Genomic DNA, 11,562 nt, shown 5'->3' with positions numbered 1-11,562 from the left:
CAAGCCCCCCCTATGGGAATTCCCATGGGGGGGAATGCCAGCCCATTTATAGCTGACTTGTTTTTAAGTCAACTAGAATATAAATATATGATGGATAAGAATAATCCAATTAATTTAAAACATGCTTTGTCAAATAATAAAAGATATTTAGATGATATTTTGGTCTTAAATTGTAAGGATTTCATTGATATTTCTAAAAATATATATCCATCAGAGCTTATTCTTGAGCCTAGTCATGGCGCTGGTCATGAAGATCATTTCTTAGATTTAAATATTAATATTTGTGATAATAATAAATTAAGTTTTAAAATGTATAATAAAACGGATGATTTTGATTTTGAAGTGATTAGTTCCCCATTCCCTGAAAGTAATATACACTCAAATATCACATATTCAGCTTTTTTCTCACAGTTACTTCGTTATGCAAGGATTTGTAGTAATTATATTGATTTTAAAAATAGATGTAAAATCTTAAGCCAAAAATTGATATCAAGAGGTTTTTCTGCAAATAAATTAACTTGGCAATTTAAAAAATTTAGTTTTCATTATAACGAACTTTTAAATAAATATCAAAAGAATTATCTAGAAATACTTAAAGAAATTTTTGACTAATTTCGGAGGTTCGAGAAATGTTGTCACAGCGCCATTTATTTTGAATTGTGTTTCTATTTGAGCGGAATTTTTAAAAAATTAGCCACATGGTAAAGATGAATTATATAATTGTTTAGTTCATTCAGGTTTTTTTGCAATGTGTTAATATTTGTGATTTGGTAAAATTTATAATATTTAGTTTACCTATTGTTGCTAAAGGGAGGGATATATTAACAGGATAAGCTTGTTTTGGTTTTACTTGGTTGTTTTACATTTGCTGTTTTTTTCATAGACATGTATTTTGGGGGTGATACCTGACGCGGGGATGCCATGGATATTCTGTGGTAGCCACAACACTGTGCTGGGTAGAGAATTTAGAGTGGCGAAACCCTATATAGGCCAGTGTATTCTCCTGATGAGCCCTTATGTTGGGTGTTGCCTCTGAATTATTTGTCTATATTATTTTTGCTATGGTTTGGTTAATGACGACTTATACTTATTGACGACATGACTGCCTGTCCATGGATTATTCTTTATGGTTGATTGTGTGTGGCTATGCTGTTTGACCTATGTGATTGTATGGATGAGTAGGGTTAAGGCCTCATTCAAGTGCTGGTCTATATTAATCACTAATTTAGGAAAACAGTCTTCCTTTTCTCCTTCTGTCTCCTTTTTTTTTTTTTTTTTTTTTTTTTTTTTTTTCTTTTTTTTTTGTGTTTGTGCTGTAGCATTGGTGATTTCTCTTTTCATGATATATATATATATATATATATATATATATATATATATATATATATATATATATATATATATATATATATATATATATATATATATATATATATATATATATATATATATATATATATATATATATATATATATATATATATATATATATATATATATATGGTTTTAACTACGTAAAACTTGCGAATATACAACATTCTTTGCTGTCCCATTGTCTTTGCATATAAATAGATTGTCAGGTTTACCGACTCTTGAACATGCAACATATAATGGTCCATGGGAAAACAATCTGTATTCAGATCTATACCTCATGATTCTAATGATTGCCCTTGAGCTTTGTTGATGGTGATTGCTAATCGACCATTCCCTGTCCCGGTGTCCCGGTCGTCATTTATATCCCCCTGTTTCCCCCGGTATCCCCGTTGTAGTTGTGTCCCTGTGTCCCGGTCGTCATTTATATTCCCTGTGTCCCGGTCGTCATTTGTATCCCGGTGTCCCGGTCTGTATATACATTCGTTTTTTAGTTTTGTTTTTCTCCTTTATTTTTTTCCTTTTTTAGCTTATTTAGATTTTTAGATTTTTTAGTTTTTTTATTAGTTTTTAGTTTTTTTTTCTTTTTAGTTTTTTTGTCCCGGTCGTCATTTATATCCCCCTGTTTCCCCCGGTGTCCCCGTTGTAGTTGTGTCCCTGTGTCCCGGTCGTCATTTATATTCCCTGTGTCCCGGTCGTCATTTGTATCCCGGTGTACCGGTCTGTATATACATTCGTTTTTTAGTTTTGTTTTTCTCCTTTATTTTTTTCCTTTTTTTTTTCTTTTTAGTTTATTTAGATTTTTAGATTTTTTAGTTTTTTTATTAGTTTTTAGTTTTTTTTTCTTTTTAGTTTTTTTGTAGTTTTTAACTTCTTTTTAGTTTTGTTAATTTTTTTTTTACTTATGTCCTGGTCGTCATTTATACTCCGTGTCCCGGTGCTTTGTTGATTGCTAATCGAACATTCCTTTTGTCCTGGTCGCTTTCTCTTTGAGTGTCGTCATTTATTTTTTTCTTTTTTAGTTCTTTTAGTTTTTACCTTTTTTAGTTTTTTTTAGTTTTTTATTTATTTTTTTCTTTTTTAGTTCTTTTAGTTTTTACCTTTTTTAGTTTTTTTTAGTTTTTTAGATGAAATTTTTTTTTAGTTTTTTCCTTTTTTTCTTTTTAGTTTTTTATTGGTTTTTACCTTTATGTTAGCTTATTTTTCAGTTTTTTCCTTTTTTTTTAGTTTTTTTTTTATTTTTTATTTTTTTTAGTTTTTTACTTTTTTTAGTTTTTTTAGTTTTTTTAGTTTTTTTAGTTTTTTAGCTGTTTTACTTTTTTTATTAGTTTTTAGTTTTTTTGTAGTTTTTGCCTTTTTTTAGTTTTTTCAGTTTTTTTTTTAGTTTTTTATTGGTTTTTACCTTCATTTTAGCTTATTTTTCAGTTTTTTCCTTTTTTTTAGTATTTTTTAGTTTTTAGTTTTTTTAGTTTTTTACCTTTTTTTATTTTTTTTAGTTTTTTTAGTTTTTTAGCTTTTTTATTTTTTTTATTAGTTTTTAGTTTTTTTTGTAGTTTTTGCCTTTTTTTAGTTTTTTTAGTTTTTTAGCTTTTTTATTAGTTTTTAGTTTTTTTTGTAGTTTTTGCCTTTTTTTAGTTTTTTTAGTTTTTTAGCTTTTTTATTTTTTTTATTAGTTTTTAGTTTTTTTTGTAGTTTTTGCCTTTTTTTAGTTTTTTCAGTTTTGACGTCACCTGATCCAGTTTTTTCAGGTGACGTCACCTGATCCACAATCCACAGATCCACAGACAACTTATTTTTATATATATAGATAGTTTTTTTTTTTTACTTATGTCCTGGTCGTCATTTATACTCCCTGTGTCCCGGTGCTTTGTTGATTGCTAATCGAACATTCCTTTTGTCCTGGTCGCTTTCTCTTTGAGTTTCGTCATTTATTTTTTTCTTTTTTAGTTCTTTTAGTTTTTACCTTTTTTAGTTTTTTTTAGTTTTTTAGATGAAAATTTTTTTTAGTTTTTTCCTTTTTTTCTTTTTAGTTTTTTATTGGTTTTTACCTTTATTTTAGCTTATTTTTCAGTTTTTTCCTTTTTTTTAGTTTTTTTTATTTTTTATTTTTTTTAGTTTTTTACCTTTTTTTAGTTTTTTTAGTTTTTTTAGTTTTTTAGCTTTTTTACTTTTTTTATTAGTTTTTAGTTTTTTTTTTGTAGTTTTTGCCTTTTTTTAGTTTTTTCAGTTTTTTTTTAGTTTTTTATTGGTTTTTACCTTTATTTTAGCTTATTTTTCAGTTTTTTCCTTTTTTTTAGTTTTTAGTTTTTTTCGTTTTTTACCTTTTTTTTAGTTTTTTTAGTTTTTTTAGTTTTTTAGCTTTTTTATTTTTTTTATTAGTTTTTAGTTTTTTTTGTAGTTTTTGCCTTTTTTTAGTTTTTTTAGTTTTTTAGCTTTTTTATTAGTTTTTAGTTTTTTTTGTAGTTTTTGCCTTTTTTTAGTTTTTTTAGTTTTTTAGCTTTTTTATTTTTTTTATTAGTTTTTAGTTTTATTTGTAGTTTTTGCCTTTTTTAGTTTTTTCAGTTTTGACGTCACCTGATCCAGTTTTTTCAGGTGACGTCACCTGATCCATCCACAGACAGACAGACAGACAACTTATTTTTATATAGATAGATATATATATATATATATATATATATATATATATATATATATATATATATATATATATATATATATATATCTATATATATAAAAATAAGTTGTCTGTGGATCTGTGGATCTGTGGATCAGGTGACGATCCACAAAAAAGGTAAAAAACTAAAAACTAAAAAAAAAACTGAAAAAACTAAAAAAAGGCAAAAACTACAAAAAAACTAAAAACTAATAAAAAAAATAAAAAAGCTAAAAAACTAAAAAAACTAAAAAAACTAAAAAACTAAAAAAACTAAAAACTAAAAAAAAAACTTAAAAAAAGGAAAAAACTGAAAAATAGAAGAGAAAAAGAAAACTAATAAAATTAAGAATAAAATAAAAAAAAATAAAAAAGATAAAAACTAAAAAAATAAGTAAAAAGAAAAAACGAAAAAAACTAAAAAAGCTAAAAAAAAGGTAAAAACCAATAAAAAACTAAAAAGAAAAAAAGAAAAAAAAACTAAAAAAACTAAAAACTAAAAAAAAAACTTAAAATGGATCTGTGGATCTGTGGATCAGGTGACGATCCACAAAAAAGGTAAAAAACTAAAAACTAAAAAAAAAAACTGAAAAAACTAAAAAAAGGCAAAAACTACAAAAAAACTAAAAACTAATAAAAAAAATAAAAAGCTAAAAAACTAAAAAAACTAAAAAAACTAAAAAACTAAAAAAACTAAAAACTAAAAAAAAAACTTAAAAAAAGGAAAAAACTGAAAAATAGAAGAGAAAAAGAAAACTAATAAAATTAAGAATAAAATAAAAAAAAATAAAAAAGATAAAAACTAAAAAAAAGTAAAAAGAAAAAACGAAAAAAACTAAAAAAGCTAAAAAAAAGGTAAAAACCAATAAAAAACTAAAAAGAAAAAAAGGAAAAAAAAACTAAAAAAACTAAAAACAAAAAAAAAACTTAAAAAAAAGGAAAAAACTGAAAAATAGAAGAGAAAAAGAAAACTAATAAAATTAAGAATAAAAATAAAAAAAAATAAAAAAGATAAAAACTAAAAAAAAAAGTAAAAAGAAAAAACGAAAAAAACTAAAAAAGCTAAAAAAAGGTAAAAACCAATAAAAAACTAAAAAGAAAAAAAGGAAAAAAACTAAAAAAAATTTTCATCTAAAAAACTAAAAAAAACTAAAAAAGGTAAAAACTAAAAGAACTAAAAAAGAAAAAAAACTAAAAAAAGGAAAAAAACTGAAAAATAAAGGAGAAAAAGAAAACTAAAAAAATATTAATAAAAATAAAATAACTAAAAAGATAAAAACTTCAAAAAAAACTAAAAAGAAAAAAGAAAAAAACTAAAAAACCTAAAAAAAGGTCAAAACCAATAAAAAAAAACTAAAAGGGGAACACTGGGACACAAATGACGACCGGAATACTGGGAATATAAATGACGACCGGGACACAGGGAATGTTCAATTAGCAATCACCATCAACAAATCTCAAGGGCAATCATTAGAATCATGAGGTGTAGATCTGAATATGGATTGTTTTTCCCATGGACAATTATATGTTGCATGTTCAAGAGTCGGTAAACCTGACAATCTAAATAAATGACGACACTCAAAGAGAAAGCGACCGGGACAAAAGGAATGTTCGATTAGCAATCAACAAAGCACCGGGACACAGGGAGTATAAATGACGACGACCGGGACACAGGGACATAACTACAAAGGGGACGCCGGGGTGCAAAGGGGGATATATAAATGACGATGGCGACTCAGGGAATGGTCGATTAGCAATCACCATCAACAAAGCTCAAGGGCAATCATTAGAATCATGAGGTATAGATCTGAATACGGATTGTTTTCCCATGGACCATTATATGTTGCATGTTCAAGAGTCGGTAAACCTGACAATCTATTTATATGCACAGACAATGGGACAGCAAAGAATGTTGTATATTCGCAAGTTTTACGTAGTTAAAAACAAATATATATATATATATATATATATATATATATATATATATATATATATATATATATATATATATATATATATATATAATATATATATATATATATAATATATATATATATATATATATATATATATATATCTATATTCACAGGTGGGACATAGGGACACAACTACAATGGCGCGTAACTAATATGGCGCGTAACGACTTACGCGCGCGGGGGGGCTTGGGGGGGGGGCGCGAAGCGCCCCCACCAACTAGGTGTTGGGGTGGCGCGAAGCGCCACCCCAACAGCTAGTATATATATATATATATATATATATATATATATATATATATATATATATATATATAATATATATATATATATTTCTAAGGATTTTTAATTATCCCTTTATATGTCTTTCCCCCTATCTTTATCACTATCCCATATGAAGAAATCCGTCTGTTTTTGTGTTTCTTAAGTTTTGGTAAGGTGATTTAACTCAGTGATTTCTTAGCTAAAATGTTAGCTAAATTGTTAGCTTAACTCTTTGATTTCTTAGCTTAGTTCATTCTTATAATCATGCAGATCGAGCGTTAAAAACCTGTTTTGTCCTGTTTTTTGTCCGAGTTCTTAGATATGTGAAGATGTTTGCATCTCCCCTTACACCGGTTCAATGTTCTTATCTCTACTCCTTCTATAGCTAATTTTAAAGCTTCAAAAATTTGGTTCAAGACTAGTCTTCGGCTATTGTATTCTTGAGAAACAATAAATGTTTCCCAAATTTAGGTTTGAGTCTGATTTTGTTTACTCTAGGGCTGCGATTCCCAAAGTGGGCCACATTCCCCACCAGTGGGGCATGGTAATATTTTGGTCGGGAGCTGGCAGGACTTGAACTCTTCGGCTGACTTCGCTTTAAAGTTTTCATTTTTTTAAAGCATTTATCATATGAGTGGCGTCACAATCAAATGCATTTAAAGAGTATACAAAACGCGATAGTTTGTCTATGACGTTATACACTGTATAAATGGGAATCGAATCCTTGTGCAACTGAACCCTCAATTGGCTGGATCTACATTCTCAACCCTATTTGACCGAACCCCGTGCAACTAGACTCTCGTGCAACTCAGCCCTTTTTGACTGAACCCTCGTTTAACCAGGCCCCACCCAACTTAGTTCACGTTTAACTCAACCTCATTTAATTGGATCTTCGTTAGACTGATCCCTCGTACAACTTTACCTCATTTAGCTAAACTTCTTATCCAGCTGGACCCCTTTTAACGTGAAGCCTCTTTTGACTTATGTAACTCATCCATATTTAAATTAAGCCTTATTTCACCGAAATTAGCCCAAGGCCTGAGAATAAGCTGGTACTAGTATTGGCTACAATCTTAAAAAAATGTTTTTCACTTCTTTGAGAGTTTCTAACTTATATTACATATTTGGGCAAGCTAAACTAATTTGGACCAAAGGCAAAGAACCGACAGAGCCACAGTTGCAACTGATTTTTATAACAGGCAGGCAATGAAAACGCAGATCTTTCATGATGATGCTTGTGTGCAAGTTGTCGTGCATGATAAAGTTAATATTTACTTCAATCAAGTAGGAATTCATCCAATTTCAATTTAAATGACCAGATTTTGATTTCTTTCCTCGTACTTGGTCAAATTTTATAGTCATTTTTCTTATGCGTGATTGGCAAGGAGGGATGGTCGTTGAATTTTGGCCCCAGCCCTTAGGTCAAAAACAGCTTTTACTCTGTTAAGAGTTAAATTGTAATTAGATGTAGGCTCTAGTCTAGGAATAAACAAAAGTCAGAAAGAATTTGAAGAAAAATTAAGTTAAAAAATTAAATTGAAGAATAATTAACTAAATCCAGAGATTTGGAAGAAACGGAAGTTTAAAAGGCTCAAAAATTTCTACTACAAAACCAAATCTAAAAGAATATTGTGACGGTAGCCTTTATTATACATGTAAGGAAGTTTGAATAGTGAACTAACCGTCTATGTATTTGGAAATTTTGGATGATGATATGTAACATCAAACAGGTCACTAGTTAATGCATATAACTGGTAATAATACCTTTATGGGTTGGGGGAAATGAAATACTAATTCCGAGAACCTCAGAAGGCTATCCATTTCAGTGTCCCTACATTGTTCCGATGGCCGTATAGCGGTGGGGAAAACGAGAAAGAAACAGCCAACACGTTCGGGTATCAAACTAATTTCAGTACTAAAATGGAACAAAGTAACTTCTATCGTTAACGAATCAGTTTTATATTTGGGTAACTTTTTTCAATTTGATTTTTATAAACTTTGTTTTTGCTTTCTACTTGAAAAGATGACTAGTTAGGGGAGTTTTAAAGAGCCTGATTTTAAACACCAGTATGAGGATTTTCAATCATGGAGATTTCAGTGGTAGACCTCTTATGGTTTCAAACCTTTGTACTCCAGAAATGACATTAAGATTGGATTTTGGCGCCATAAGACATTTTATCAATCAATCAATCAATATCTCTGTTGCCCAAAATAACACACAAGGGTTCAATATGGAGTAGATGAGAAGACAAATAAAGAAGAAAAAAAGAAGAAGAAGACATTCACAAAGAAATCTATACTACAAAGAAAATATTCAAATATTTCTACTAGCACATAGCAGGATGGAGATTGTTTGTCCTATCAAGCTTGAGAAAAACGCAACCATGACGCTGCTCAGCCACTGTTAGTCGCTCAGTTAACTCGTAGGCTGACACTAGTTTTTTGTTTCTACCCCATAAGGGTACACATAAGAGAAATTTCGTAAAACAAATTAAGTCAATGTAACAATGTACAAATAAAGTCAATGCGAGGACATGAGGCATCGACACGGACAAGAATACGCCTGCTGTAGCTAGGCTTACAGTAAACTATCGCACCAAATGCTTTTTAAGTTTCTCGCTTAGATGAGATATAAGGAGAGCCCTTGTCGTTTTTACACTATCCCCTATCGGGAGACCGAAATACTTAATACAAGTGGACAACTGAAGACTCTGATTTACTAACTGTACGCATTCAACATCACCAACAGATTTACCGACAGTAAGGACCTCGCTCTTCGAAGCATTAGAATTGAGACCAATTTTGGCATATTCCCTACTAAGCACAGAAAAATTTTCCTCCACAGACCATACAGTTTTACTTAAATTCGGGATGTCGTCAGCGTAATTGAGTATAGAAAGGTCCAAACCTTAAAAAACAAAATTAATTACAGCCTTTTTCTGGGGTGCAACTGTACTAATATTATACAATGGTGACGAAGTTACCCCACCCTGGTGGATTCCTTTACAAACTGGAATTACGGTTTTGCTCATTACATAACCATGACGAGTAGGCACTTTCACGACAACACATAATCTTGCATACAGATTTTTAAATACCCTCACAACGGAACGATTGAGACCTTGCTGCTGTGCACAATACAGCAAATGGGAATGCACACTAGAATCGAAAGCACGACAGAAATCATGAGCAGCAAGGACGAGAAACTCATCATAATTCTCTGTATCCATCAGAACGTTGACAAGAATATAATGCATGACTTCCCGAATAAAGCTTTCTTTGAATCCAAACTGATTGTCCGGATTTGAACAAACATTATTTACGTCCTTAATGATTAATAGCTCCAGCAGTTTACATAGAACAGAAGAAACTGTTATAGGTCTATAGGAACAATATTGCCGGCTATCTTTATCTTTTTTCGGAACAGGAGTCAATGTTCTAACACAAAAAAAAATCGAGGACAATATCAGAATTAAAAATGATTTGGTAAAACAAATGTAAATGCTGCAGTAGCTTATCACTTGCATGTAATAAATGAAAACTACATAATTGATCCTAACCATGCGAGAACTTTTTTCAAAAGTGAATGATAGCCCCATAAATATTTGAGGCCGTGACTACGAAACTTATATCTGATTCAGTATCAAATAGACTATTCACTAGAAGTAATTAATAGCGGGTTTCTAAGACTGATCAGGTGGAGGAAATTCACTGGTGAAACAGTTGATCCAGACACTCTCACTTGGATGCTCTGAAGCAATATATTTTGACCCTTTTCCCCCGATGAATCTCCAGATCTCATTTGGGTGAGATGTGAGACACTCGCTCCTACAGTCAATGGCCTCAGCTTTGTGATTGGCAAGATGCTTAGCAAAACGAAGTTTGGTATATAACTGTATGTCATTAACCACACCAGATTTCACCCGATCGCAATCATTCCATATTTGGTGCCAAAACTTTGAAGATTTGAAACTTTTCTGTAAAGCCAGATTTATTGAACAGTCAGGTATTTCTGAATCCGGACAAACTTTACACACAGGAACAGCACAACACTCAGTACAACGCATTGCATGTGTGATTTCACTACAGTAAATGTTGATTAGAATTTTTTCTCCGACTCGGTCAGTTCTGAGGATTGTTGTCATGTGGAAATGATAGAAAGCGCGTAAATGTGAATTTTAGATTTCAATTAACATTAAACAGCGTTATGGAATTTTCTTGTGCCCTATCAGTACCTGAGAAATAAAACAGAAACATGGAGACTTATCAGTGTTTCCAGATCCATTTAATGTTCAAAAGAAAATCCGAAATAAATATATACTATTAATTCTAAAAATAGCAATCATTCCTGAACCAACATTAACAGTATGTTTTTATTACGAGATAGTGTTTTTTTTTAATATGTCTAAGATGCTTCTATGTCTAAGTAGTTTCTAAGTGTTATTATGCCATTATGTCTAAGTGTCTAAGCAGCTAATATGGCTCTCTTTGTACTAGGTACAGCTATTGCTGTAACCATAATCTTAAGGCATGAAAAGTTCTACCAATTTTCAAATATATAACACAGAAAAATAAATTATTGTCTTTGGCGGGGGGGGGGGGATAAAGTTTCACATTGAATCGTTATAAAAGAAAAGACTTAAAAGAAATAACCAACAGATAAACACCATTTCATTTGGGTCATATTTCGTCACCTCCGAGAAATCGGGCTAAAACAAATGTTGTAGTTACATTACTGGTTTGAGGAGGGCTGAGCTGAATGTGATTGATTTGAAAGGGAATTGAGTCAGACAAGTTTGGGTTAAACAGGGGTTGACTTTAATGAAGATGAATTAAATGAGGGTTGAATTGCACATAAGACGAGTTTAAAGAGGGGGGGGATTGACACAAATGGGGGTTGAGTTGTGTAAGGATTGAATTACACGGAGATTGATTTGAACGAAGGTTAAGCTGAATGTGGCTGAGTTGCATAAATTTTGAGTACAGTGAGGATTGAGTTGAATGGGGGTTGCGTTGCAAGTGCCTTAAGTTTTACAGGGTTAGTTGCACAAGGGCTCAATTTAATTGAGGTTGAATTGCTTTAGGGTTCAGTTGCACGGGGGCTCAGTTGCACGAAGCTTAATTTAAACAGGGGTAGAGATTGACGAGGATTTAGTTAAACGGAGGTTCAGTTGCACGGGGGTTCAGCTGCATGAAGGTTCAGGTGCAAAGGTGATTAGTAGCAAGGGGTTCAGTTGCAGTGGAACCTATAAAAAGTGTTTTGTTCAAATAATAGTTTTCATGAAAATAAAAAAGCCTAGA

Source organism: Artemia franciscana, chromosome 1 (assembly GCF_032884065.1).
Source record: "Artemia franciscana chromosome 1, ASM3288406v1, whole genome shotgun sequence".
Classification (NCBI taxonomy): domain Eukaryota; kingdom Metazoa; phylum Arthropoda; class Branchiopoda; order Anostraca; family Artemiidae; genus Artemia; species Artemia franciscana.
The sequence above is the reverse complement of the archived record's forward strand: the minus strand, read 5'-3'. Positions refer to the sequence as shown.